This window comes from Arachis hypogaea, chromosome 1 (genome assembly GCF_003086295.3).
Source record: "Arachis hypogaea cultivar Tifrunner chromosome 1, arahy.Tifrunner.gnm2.J5K5, whole genome shotgun sequence".
NCBI lineage: Eukaryota > Viridiplantae > Streptophyta > Magnoliopsida > Fabales > Fabaceae > Arachis > Arachis hypogaea.
In genome coordinates this window covers 51,086,492-51,099,277 of record NC_092036.1, presented here as the reverse complement: position 1 = coordinate 51,099,277, position 12,786 = coordinate 51,086,492, and the positions used below count along the sequence as shown (strand labels likewise).

The following is a 12,786-nucleotide window of genomic DNA, read 5'->3' as shown; positions in this document are numbered from 1 at the left end:
TTCATAGCTTTAAGACATAGTTACTACATACTAATGATCATGAAGTAGAGACACAAAACATAAATAGACATGAAGCATAAAAATCGAAAAACAGAGAAATAAGAACAAGGAATGAGTCCACCTTAGTGGCGTCTTCTTCTTGAAGGACCAATGATGTCCTTAAGCTCTTCTATGTCCCTTCCTTGCCTTTGTTGCTCCTCCCTCATTGCCCTTTGATCTTCTCTTATTTCATGGAGAATGATGGAGTGCTCTTGATGTTCCACCCTTAATTGTTCCACATTGTAACTCAAATATTCTAAGGAAGTGTTGAGTTGTTCCCAATAGTTGTTGGGAGGAAAGTGCATCCCTTGAGGCCTCTCCAGGATTTCTTGGTGATGAGCTTCCTCATGCGTCTCTTGGGTTCCATGAGTGGGCTCTCTTGTTTGCTCCATCCTTTTCTTAGTGATGGGCTTGTCCTTCTCAACGAGGATGTCTCCTTCTATGATAACTCCAGCTGAGTAACATAGATGGCAAATAAGATGAGGAAAAGCTAGCCTTGCCAAAGTAGAGGACTTATCGGCTATTTTGTAGAATTCATGGGAGATGACTTCATGAACTTCTACTTCCTCTCCAATCATGATGCTATGAATCATGATGGCCCGATCCACAGTAACTTCAGATCGGTTGCTAGTGGGGATGATGGAGCGTTGAATGAACTCCAACCATCCTCTAGCCACAGGCTTGAGGTCCAGTCTTCTTAGTTGAACCGGCTTGCCTTTGGAGTCTCTTTTCCATTGAGCTCCTTCCACACATATGTCCATGAGAACTTGGTCCAACCTTTGATTAAAGTTGACCCTTCTAGTGTAGGGGGGTGCATCTCCTTGCATCATGGGTAAGTTGAACGCCAACCTCACATTTTCCAGACTAAAATATAAGTATTTTCCCCGAACCATTGTAAGATAGTTCTTTGGATTTGGGTTCATACTTTGATCATGGTTCCTAATGATCCATGCATTGGCATAGAACTCTTGAACCATTAAGATTCCGACTTGTTGAATGGGGTTGGTTAGAACTTCCCAACCTCTTCTTTGGATCTCATGTCGGATCTCCGGATACTCATTTTTCTTGAGCTTGAAAGGGACCTCAGGGATCACCTTCTTCTTGGCCACAACATCATAGAAGTGGTCTTGATGGGATGTGGAGATGAATCTTTCCATCTCCTATGACTCGGAGGTGGAAGCTTTTGTCTTTCCTTTCCCTTTTCTAGAGGATTCTCCGGCCTTAGGTGCCATCAATGGTAATGGAAAAATAAAAAGCTTATGCTTTTACCACACCAAACTTAAAATATTACTCACCCTCGAGCAAGAGAAGAAAGAAAAGAAGAAGAAGAAGAAGAAAATATGGAGGAGAGGGGGAGAGGTGTATTCGGCCAAGAAGGAGAAGAGAGGTTTGTGTTGTGTGAAAATGAAGGAGAATGGAGGGGTTTATATAGGGAAGTGAGAGAGGTTAGGTGCGACCATTTAGGGTGGGTTTGGGTGGGAAAGATTTTTGAATTTGAAAGGTAGGTGGGGTTTATGGGGAAGAGTGGATGGATGTGAGTGATGAAGGGGGTAATTGGGAAGAGAGATTTAGGTGATTGGTGAAGGGTTTTTGGGAAAGTGTGTTATAGGATTAATTAGGAGGTAAGGTGAGAATATGTTAGGTGGGGATCCTATGGGGTCCACAGATCCTAAGATGATCCTGTGGGGTCCACAGATCTTGAGATGATCCTGTGGGGTCCATCCTGAGGTGTCAAGGATTTACATCCCTGCACCAATTAGGCATGTAAAATGCCTTAGTATACCATTCTGGAATTTAAACACCGAAGTGATGCATGTTCTGGGCGTTCAACGCCCATGTGCAGCATGTTTCTGGCGTTGAATGCCAGTTCCATGCTTGTTTCTGACGCTCAGCGCCAACTCTCCTCAGGGTGCATTCCTGGCGTTTGAACGCGGGATGTTGCTTGTTTCTGGTGTTCAGCGCCAGATCCATGCTCTTTTCTAGCGTTGAACGCTAACCAGATGCTCCTTACTGGCGTTTAAACGCTAGTAAGTCCTTCCTCCAGGGTGTGATTTTTCTTCTGCTGTTTTTTATTCTATTTTTTTAATTTTAATATTTTTTCGTGACTCCACATGATCATGAACCTAATAAAACATAAAAGAACAATGAAAATAAAATAAAATTAGATAAATAAAAATTGGGTTGCCTCCCAATAAGCGCTTCTTTAATGTCAATAGCTTGACAGTGAGCTCTTATGGAGCTTCATAGATGTTCAGAGCATTGTTGGGACCTCCCAACACCAAACTTAGAGTTTGAATGTGGGGGTTCAACACCAAACATAGAGTTTGGTTGTGGCCTCCCAACACCAAACTTAGAGTTTGACTGTGGGGGCTCTGTTTGACTCTGCATTGAGAGAAGCTGTTCATGCTTCCTCTCATTACCAAATATCTTGGCATTTAGCTTCATGATGGCTCCTAGATATTGAGCAACTTGCTCTCCAGTTACATCTTCATCCTCTTCAGAGGAAGAATAGTCTTCAGAGCTCATGAATAGAAGAAGGAGGTTTAATGGAATCTCTATGGTCTCTATATGAGCCTCAGATTCCTTTAAGTCCTCAATAGAGGACTCCTTCTTGCTCAGAGGACGTCCCAGGAGGTCTTCCTCACTAGGATTTTTGTCCTTCTCCTCCCTTGTGCATTCGGCCATATTGATTACATCAATGGCCTTGCACTCTCCTTTTGGATTCTCTTCTGTATTGCTTGGGAGAATACTGGGAGGAGTTTCAATGACTTTCTTACTCAGCTGGCCCACTTGTGCCTCCAAATTTCTGATGGAGGACCTTGTTTCACTCATGAAACTTAAAATGGCCTTAGACAGATCAGAGACTAAATTTGCTAAATTAGAGGGGTTCTGCTCAGAATTCTCTGTCTGTTGTTGAGAAGATGATGGAAAAGGCTTGTTATTGTTTAGCCTGTTTCTTCCACCATTATTAAAGCCTTGGTGAGGCTTTTGTTGATCCTTCCATGAGAAATTTGGATGATTTCTCCATGATGAATTATAGGTGTTCCCATAAGGTTCTCCCATGTAATTAACCTCTGCCATTGCAGGGTTTTCAGGATCATAAGCTTCTTCAGAAGCTGCCTCTTTAGTACTGTTGGATGCATTTTGCCATCCATTCAGACTTTGAGAGATCATGTTGACTTGCTGAGTCAACACTTTGTTCTGAGCCAATATAGCATTCAGAGCATCAATTTCAAGAACTCCCTTCCTCTGAGGCGTCCCATTATTCACGGAATTCCTCTCAGAAATGTACATGAATTGGTTATTTGCAACCATGTCAATAAGTTCTTGAGCTTTTGCAGGCGTTTTCTTTATGTGAATGGATCCACCTGCAGAATGGTCCAATGACATTTTGGAAAACTCAGATAGACCATAATAGAATATATCTAATATGGTCCATTCTGAAAACATGTCAGAAGGACATTTTTTGGTCATCTGCTTGTATCTTTCCCAAGCTTCATAAAGGGATTCACCATCTTTTTGTTTGAAGGTCTGAACATCCACTCTAAGCTTGCTCAGCTTTTGAGGAGGAAAGAATTTATCCAAGAAGGCCGTGACCAGCTTATCCCAGGAGTCCAAACTATCTTTAGGTTGTGAGTCCAACCATGTTCTAGCTCTGTCTCTTACAGCAAAAGGGAAAAGTATGAGCCTGTAGACTTCAGGATCTACTCCATTTGTCTTAACAGTCTCACAAATCTGCAAGAACTCAGTTAAAAACTGATAAGGATCTTCAGATGGAAGTCCACGAAACTTGCAGTTCTGTTGCATCAAAGCAACTAATTGAGGTTTCAACTCAAAATTGTTTGCTCCAATGGCAGGAATTGAGATGCTTCTTTCATCAAACTTGGACGTTGGTTTAGTGAAATCACTTAGCATTCTCCTTGCATTATTGTTGTTGGGTTCGGCTGCCATCTTCTCTTGTTCAAAAATTTCAGAAAGGTTGTCTCTGGATTGTTGTAATTTAGCTTCTCTTAGTTTCCTCTTCAGAGTCCTTTTAGGTTCAGGATCAGCTTCAACAAGAGTGTCTTTTTCCTTGTTCCTGCTCATATGAAAGAGAAGAGAAAAAGAAAAGGAAGAAGAATCCTCTATATCTGGACAAAGAGGATCCTTATTATTAGTAGAAGAAGAAAGGAATAAAAGTGGAGAATCCAATCACAAGGGTGAGGATAGAGGCAGTAATTGGAGATGAAGAGAGGTGAAGAGAAGTGTTAGTAAATAAATAAATAAATAGAAGAAGAGAAGAGAGGGAGAATTTGAAAATAATTTTGAAAAAGTAGTTAATGATTTTCGAAAATTAAAGATAAGATATAATTAAAATTAAAATTTAAAACAATTAAAAAGAAATTTTGAAAAAGAGATGAGATATTTTCGAAAATTAGAGAGGGAAAAGTAGTTAGGTGATTTTGAAAAAGATAAGAAACAAACAAAAAGTCAAATAGTTAGTTGAAAAAGATATTAAAGTCAAATTTGAAAAGATAAGAAGATAAGAAGTTAGATAAGATATTTTGAAATCAAATTTTTGAAAAAGATAAATTTTGAAAAAGATATGATAAAAAGATAAGATAAGAAGATATGATAAAAAGATAGGATTGAAAAAGATTTAATTTTTAAAATTAAAATTAATTACTTAACTAACAAGAAACTAAAAGATATGGTTCTAGAATTTAAAGATTGAACCTTTCTTAACAAGAAAGTAACAAACTTCAAATTTTTGAATCAATCATATTACTTGTTAGTATAATTTTCGAAAATCAAGATAGAATTAAGAAAAAGATTTTTGAAAAATATTTAAAAAGATTTTCGAAAATAAAAAAATAAAAAAAAGAATTAATTTTTGAAAAAGATTTTGAAAAGATAAGATTTTTAAAATTGAAAATTTGACTTGACTTGTAAGAAACAACTAATTTTAAAAAATTTTGACTAAGTCAACTCAAATTTTTGAAAATTATGAGAAAATTAAGGAAAAGATATTTTTTGATTTTTGAATTTTTAATGATGAGAGAGAAAAATAACAAAAATGACTCACAACATGAAAATTATGAATCAAAACTCATGATGATGCAAGAACACTATGAATGTTAAGATGAACACCAAGAACACTTTGAAGATCATGATGAACATCAAAAACATATTTTTGAAAAATTTTTGATGCAAAGAAAACATGCAAGACACCAAACTTAGAGTTCTTTAATGCATGGACACTATGAATGCAAAAATGCATATGAAAAACAACATACAACACAAAACAAGAAAACATCAAGATCAAACAAGAACACTTGTCAAGAACAACTTGAAGATCATGAAGAACACCATGAATGCATGAATTTTCGAAAAATGCAAGAAAAATTTTTAAAGCATGCAATTGACACCAAACTTAAAAATTGACTCAAGATTCAAACAAGAAACACAAAATATTTTTGGTTTTTATGATTTTATGATTTTTTTTGTATTTTTATTATCTTTTTTCAAAAATTATATTTTTGAAAAAACGAAAATAAAGAAAAAAATTTTTGAAAACTTTTTTGAAAGGAAAATAAAAAAGAAAATTACCTAATCTGAGCAACAAGATGAACCGTTAGTTGTCCATACTCGAACAATCCCCGACAATGGCGCCAAAAACTTGGTGGACGAAATTATGATCATCAACTATGGCTCCAATAATTTGGTAGCTCTCACACGTGAATTACACTTAGTCACAACTCCGCACAACTAACCAGCAAGTGCATTGGGTCGTCCAAGTAATACCTTACGTGAGTAAGGGTCGATCCCACGGAGATTGTTGGTATGAAGCAATCTATAGTCATCTTGTAAATCTCAGTCAGGCTTATTCAAATATGATTAGATTCGATATTCAAAAGATAAATAAAATAAATAGGAAATAAAGATAAAGTTACTCATGTAATCCAATGGTGGGAATTTCAGATAGGTGCATGGAGGTGCTGTGTTCCTTCTGAATCTCTACTTTCTTATTACATTCATCCAATCCTTCTTACTCCTTTCCATGGCAAGCTGTATGTAGGGCATCACCGTTGTCAATGGCTACATCCCATCCTCTAAGTGAAAAAGGTCCAAATGCTCTGTCACAGCACGACTAATCATCTGTCGGTTCTCAATCAGGTTGGAATAGAATCTCGTGATTCTTTTGCGTCTGTCACTAACGCCCAACCTTCAGGAGTTTGAAGCTCGTCACAGTCATTCAATCCCGGAATCCTACTCGAAATACCACAGACAAGGTTAGACTTTCCGGATTCCCATGAATGCCGCCATCAATTCTAGCTTATACCACGAAGATTCTGATTAAGGAATGCAAGAGATATGCGCCCGGCCTAAGGTAGAACGGAAGTGGTTGTCAGTCACGCGCGTTCATAGGTGAGAATGATGATGAGTGTCACGGATCATCACATTCATCAAGTTGAAGTGCAACGAATATCTTAGAACAGGAATAAATCGAATTGAATAGAAAATAGTAGTAATTGCATTGAAACTGAGGTACAGCAGAGCTCCACACCCTTAATTTATGGTGTGTAGAAACTCCACCGTTGAAAATACATAAGTGATAGGTCCAGGCATGGCCGAATGGCCAGCCCTCCAAACATGGTCACAAGACCAAATGATCAAAAGACTTTTAAAACAATAGTAAAAAGTTCTATTTATACTAAACTAGCTACTAGGGTTTACAAGAGTAAGTAGTTGATGCATAAATCCACTTCCAGAGCCCACTTGGTGTATGTTTGGGCTGAGCTTGATCTATCCACGAGCTGAGGCTTCTCTTGGAGTTGAACGCCAAGTTGTAACGTGTTTTGGGCGTTCAACTCTGGTTCGTGACGTGTTTCTGGCGTTTGACTCTAGAATGCAGCATGGAACTGGCGTTGAGCGCCAGTTTACGTCATCTAATCACGAATAAAGTATGGACTATTATATATTGCTGGAAAGCCCTGGTTGTCTACTTTCCAACGCCTTTAAGAGCGCGCCATTTGAAGTTCTGTAGCTCCAGAAAATCCATTTCGAGTGCAGGGAGGTCAGATTCCAACAGCATCAGCAGTCCTTTGTCAGCCTCCTATCAGAGTTTTGCTCAGGTCCCTCAATTTCAGCCAGAAAATACCTGAAATCATAGAAAAATACACAAACTCATAGTAAAGTCCAGAAATGTGAATTTATCATAAAAAATAATAAAAACATCCTTAAAAGTAACTAGATCATACTAAAAACTACCTAAAAACAATGCCAAAAAGCGTATAAATTATCCGCTCATCACACACAATCTTAGGTTTAGATGTAGTTTCTAAAGAGAGAGGTTCTCTCCTCTCTCTTAGGATTTAGGATTAGGATTAGGATTTCTACTTCTTCATCACAGGTTCAATATTCTTTTTATTTATTTTCCCAATTTAATTTATGAATTCCCATGTTAGATTTGATATCTTTATTAATTCAATTTGAGATATTTCAGACTTATTACTTCTTCTATAATTTATTATCAATTGATGGCTTAAGTTAGATTTTTCCCTTTTGCCTTTGGTTGAGTAATTGGTTACGCTTGAGTTGTCAAAATAAAACAGTGGTTGAAATTGGGAGTTGCTGATTAATTTGGATATCTCTAAGGCTAGTCTTTCCACGGAAAAGACTAGGACTTGAGGATTCATATTGATTTATACACTTGACTTAGCTTCATAGTTAGAGGTTGACTAAGTGAGAGCAATAAACAATTCTCATCACAGCTGATAAGGATAACTAGGATAGGATTTCCAGTTCTCATACCTTGCCAAGAGATTTTATTATTATTAATTTATTTTTCTTGTCATTCAAACTACTTGCTCCTTATTTCAAAAACCCAAAAATATTGTTTTTCATAACCAATAATAAATCATACTTCCCTGCAATTCCTTGAGAAGACGACCCGGGGTTTGAATACTTCGGTTATTTATTTTTATTGGGTTTGATTAAGTGACAAACAAAACTTTTGTACGAAAGGATTCTCTGTTGGTTTAAAAGCTATACTTGCAACGCGATTATATATTTGTGAATTTCTTTATCGACAGGAAATCCGATCGTCAAAATAGCGCCGTTGCTGGGGAATTGCAAACATGTGTCTCATTATTGGTTATTGTAAATATTTTTCCTTTACTTGTTTCTCTGTTTCTGTTCTCCCTTCTTATTTCTAATAGCTACTATGAGTTCTCATCCCCTCTCGTTTTTAGTTTGGTTCTAAATTTGTTGAAAGGAATGGAAGCTATAACAGGACTATGCATCACGGTCAAAGCAATCAAAGATGGATGCAACCAAGAGGATCTAATCAACTCTTTAGGCAACAACACCTTCCAATATATCATGGACAAAGACCATTCTACAATGCATACCAAGCTGATAGATATGGTGGACCCCCTTGTATTTACCAACAAGCCCCACCCTGTGCTTATAGACCATCCTCTCAACATAGCTTCGAACCACCACATTCACAAGCTCCTTTTCACCATTCACCACCGTATGATCATTATCCACCCCCATTCCAATCCAATTACTCCCAAGAACCACCACTTCCCTATGTACCATGTCCATATCCATCACCTCAAGAATCACAGGCTCACCTCAAGGAAACAATAGATCAATTTCATGTAACCCTTCATCAATTGGAGCAAGCAATAAATAAATTATCTTCCAGACGTTCGGACAGTCAAGGAACTCCCAAAGCTCCAGGTGGACAATCTAATGAAGAACGTAGCATGAAGGAGATACTAGAAACTGCAGTAGACAGTACAGAGTATGACTTCGTACTGGAACAAGTAGAGGAAGCTATCGTTATAGAAGAAGAAGAGTTGATTGAAGACTTAGGAGACGCTGAACCTCCATGGGAATCCAGAGTTGTGTAGAATTCCGTCAAGGATGTTACAATTGATGCTAAGGAGGATAGCGCACAACCCCCAAAGCAGGTATCTTTTGGAGAACTGGACAGAATAACCTAAGACGCAAGTTTCCTTGATGATGATAATCACAAGTCAAGTTCTCTTAGTAATGAACTTGCACCTGCAAGCGAATTCTTTGAGATAGAAGAATCTTCCCCAAGTGAATACGAAGATGATGCAGAGGTAGACTTTTCTCAACCTCCCAATTATGACTCAAGTGATGAAGAAGATATCGAAGATTTTGATCAAGACATGGTTGAAATTAAAGAAGTTTGCAAAGAAGTGAAGGAATTCACAGAAGACCACAAGGGAGTAGAGCTTGCAAAACCACTGGAAACACCTATCCTAAGGCCATTACCACCCAATACAAACTTCAAGTGGGTAAAATCCTTAGCTTTTCTCTTTACTTTTCCACTTGAATATGGTTTACATGAAACAGATGGCCAGCTTGGAGCTCTTTGCGGCTTTAAGAGTAAAAGGGAATTGACTAGCACTCAGAGCTGGTATGCAAGATTCAATGAGGTTTCACACTTCAATTTGAGGCGCAAGGATTGGTGTCAAGCTCAATTGTATGGGTCTCGGAAGCTGTTTGGTCACTACAGTGAGAATTCAGATTACTTATCACTCGGCTGGAAAAATGCAAATCAAGACAAAGACGAGTGTAAAAGCAAAGTTTGGGATCCTGGAGTTTGTTCTGACATTCAGCACACGGGAAGCCTGAGAACCTATTTGAAACTGCTCAAGGGCTTTACGTGCCTTGTTTGGGACCTAGGAGGCTGTTGGCATTCCAAACATTGGTGGAGATTTTTGGATGAATTCAAGCACAAGCCGCCATAACAGGAAGCTCATCAAATGTCCAACTTAAGGACTTTAACTAAAAGTGCTAGGTGGGAGACAACCCACCACGGTATGATCTTTCCTTTTTCAGTTTAGTCTGTTTTTGAATTTTGATTGAACCTGAAATTGTGCATAACATTCATTGCATTCTGCATACTGGATAAAAAAAACACCCCACGCGAGCGCGCAGGCCATGCGTGGGCGTTGAATGGAAATCGGCGTAAAGATTAAACGCCCAGAAAGTTGGGCTGGAATCGTGCGGCTGGTGTGCGTTTAGCACAAAACGGCCTACGCGTTCGCGTCCCTAACGCGACCGCGTCACTTGCACAACACTCATCCCACGCGAAAGCGTGAGCGACGCGTCCGCGTCACATGGATATTTTGGCCCCCTAAATGGAAACAGAGAGTTGCGCCAAAACGACGCTGGAACTATGCGTCTCGCACAATTCACAGCGACGCGTTCGCATGCTTTACGCATCCGCGTCACTTATCCTCTACCCAACTAACGCGATCGCGTCAATAACGCGACCGCATCAACCCCCTTTCACCCCAAATCACGCGATCGCATGCTCCACGCGTTCGCGTGGATTTGAAATCACTAATCCCAAATCACGCGAACCCTAACCCCATCGCGTCCCAAACCCCCTTCCTTCCTCCTCTGTACCTCCCCCTCCTCTGCAACCAACCACCACCTACCAGCCACCAGCCCGCCGCGCCGCGCCACCCTCTTCTTTCTTCTCTTCTCCTTCCCCCATCTTCTTCCCTTGCACTCCCCCCACTGCCGCGCCGCCTCACCGAGCCACCACCACCACGCCGCCACCCATCACCGCCGACCACCACCACAGCCCGACAACCTTTGCCCCCCTTCTTCCTTCCCTACCCCTCCCTTAACCCTAACCTAGCACTACAAACCCACCCCTGCCACCACCTCAGACTGCCGCTGTGCCACCCCTCCCATCGCCGCCGCGTCAGCAACACCACCACCACATTCCCACCATCTCTCTGATCCATACCTCTGTTCATACACATACTAGGTTTCGCCGAACACTGATTCCTCTATCCTTAGTTAGTTAGTTGCATATTTTTCAGATTCTGTTCAAGTTAGGATAATTAGAGATGCATGATTGTAATGGACTCTAGGTGGTTAGGTAGCTAGGATGTGGTTAGTGAATTAAGGCCTGATAATTGCGCCGTTCTTGCTACTTGTTTTATCTATTTCGTGATTATGATTTTGCTGTGATGATCATTTTGTTCATATATTGTTCTTCCATGTTTCATGCTGCTGTTACACGGTTCTTTCATGTTCATGTTATTTGTGTCTCTTTGCAGCTTTATTTAATTTTATATGAACTGATTTTTCCTGCTGTTTACTTCACAGGAACATCCAATTTTAGCCAGAATGCTGCCCAATTTTCTGGAAATTGTTTCATTTTTCCCATTCATGTATTGGTTTTGGGAATTTTGAATTTTGCACTACTTGGCTACAACCAAACCAATTCATGAATGCACGGGCTAGCATTCTTATTCCTTTTGATTCGCTGGTTAATAAATTGCATTATTGATGATTTCATTTTAATTTTGCAACTCTTGTATCTATCTGGATTATCATCAATAAACTGAAATCTTTGCTTGAATATGAGTTGATTATTCTTTAAATTTGTGAATCTCTTGTTACCTAGGAAACCCATTATCATGCCACTTACTTTAACTTTCTTTTTCCTAACTCACTGCTTTCACTTTCTAACTTCCTTTTCACCTATTAACCATTTCAACTTTTTGATTTCTCTTTTTACCTGACTACTTTAACTTTTAACTCAGGGCATGATCACTATTTTTCCTAATTAACATGACTTATACTTATCATATATTTTGGATTCTGATTTCTATTTTCAGTCTTTTCCACTTGAACACAATCCAAAATGCACATATATTTGACTCATTTTATGCTTCTCTTGCTCTTTTGCCACTCTGTGCTTATATTGTGAATATTCTATTTGCTTACTTATTTTCCTGCTTTTGTTCTTCAATTATATCCTGGAATTTCTGCTTTTCAGGATATCTGACCCTCAAAGCAAAGGAAAAGGCAAAGCAACCACTGGCAAAAGGAAAAGAGGTGAATCCTCTATGACCATCCTTGACATTTTGCATGATGATTCCTGGCGAGAGAAGAACTTTACCCCGCAGGAAAAGGCTGATCAGTTTGTACTTGCAGCTGACCCAGTGAAAATTGCAAATAAATATTGTGAGCTGAAGTACCCAATTTTTGCCACATCCAGGAACCTATACCTGGAAAGGACACTCAAAATTCCAGAAGAACTCAAGCAATATACTTCAGACCAAATTAAACAAAGAGGCTGGTTCTTCTTGGAGAGAAACTTGACTGAGATCAACTCTTCCTGGGTCAGAGAATTCAAATGTAACTACTTTAAAACATCCATGGATGCAGTACAGCTCAGAGGTAAACAAATTCTGGTTACTGAGGAAGCCATAGAAGACATCCTCCATCTCCCACCTAAATCAAATCAGCCAGACGGTTACCAAAGGGCTGAAGAGGATATGAGATTCATGAGATTTGACTGGAATGCAGTAAAACGGACTATAGCTCTTGATCCTACTATTCCATGGGTCATGGAAAAGAGCACAATGGTACCTAAGGGAATCAGGCTGATATATCTAAATGATGAGGCTCGACTTTGGCAGCAGATTCTGAGTAACTACGTAATGCCGAGCACTCATGAGAGAGAGGTGCCAGCTGCTATGATTACCCTCATCTGGTGTGTGATGGAGGGTAAGGACCTATATTTGCCCCACTTCATCCGGTATTAAATGGCCAGGGTCCATGTCAGAGGCACCCTCCCTTTTCCATTCTTAATTACTCAGTTGGGTCACCGAGCTGAGGTGCCTTGGGAAATTGCTGATGAAAAGCCATCCGCCGCAGACTGCAGGAAGATCATCCCTCACAGTAGGAAGTTTT

At 39.4% G+C, this 12,786-nt stretch overlaps 1 non-coding gene across 1 annotated transcript; it reads left to right on the top strand.

Moving 5' to 3' along the window:
- Positions 1-3,487: 3,487 nt before the first annotated feature.
- LOC112715774 (small nucleolar RNA R71) lies at positions 3,488-3,591 on the top strand. Its single transcript, XR_003159975.1, has one exon. It is a non-coding gene; the product is annotated as a small nucleolar RNA R71 (small nucleolar RNA).
- Positions 3,592-12,786: the final 9,195 nt, after the last annotated feature.